Source organism: Aptenodytes forsteri, unplaced genomic scaffold (assembly GCF_000699145.1).
Source record: "Aptenodytes forsteri isolate BGI_AS27 unplaced genomic scaffold, ASM69914v1 Scaffold88, whole genome shotgun sequence".
NCBI classification, from domain to species: Eukaryota; Metazoa; Chordata; class Aves; order Sphenisciformes; family Spheniscidae; genus Aptenodytes; species Aptenodytes forsteri.
This window is the reverse complement of record NW_008795948.1, coordinates 570,143-570,603: the sequence shown is the minus strand read 5'-3', so window position 1 is coordinate 570,603 and position 461 is coordinate 570,143.

Below are 461 nucleotides of genomic sequence, written 5' to 3'. Positions count from 1 at the left end.
CCCACCTAACATGCTTGTGCACATATTTTTATGACCTAGCTCTATTGTATTTACTTGATGTCATACAAGAACTAGGTCATGCAAAAAACACCACAATTTGTATGGAGTGTTTTTTCTCTATAACACTTTATTAAATATTTTCCATCACATCAATGCATTGATCATTTTCCTGTATCCAGCTAGGCAGAAACACATAGCAAAGAAAAATTTAATTAAAAAAAGACTGTTGGGTTTTGGTTCTAGTTCACAGGTTGATCCTTAAGCAACAAGACTGTGTATCTTGGAGACAATGAAATGTAGTTCACTGTCATATAAACTGGTAATTTAGTCTGGAATGCTGAGCTCTGGCTTACAGCACATGCATAATGAGACACTGAATGCATTCTGCATCCTCCTACAAAGCCAGTGCAATATTACTCTAGGTACTTCTGTAGTAGTTAGACTGCATTTTCCAAAGATGC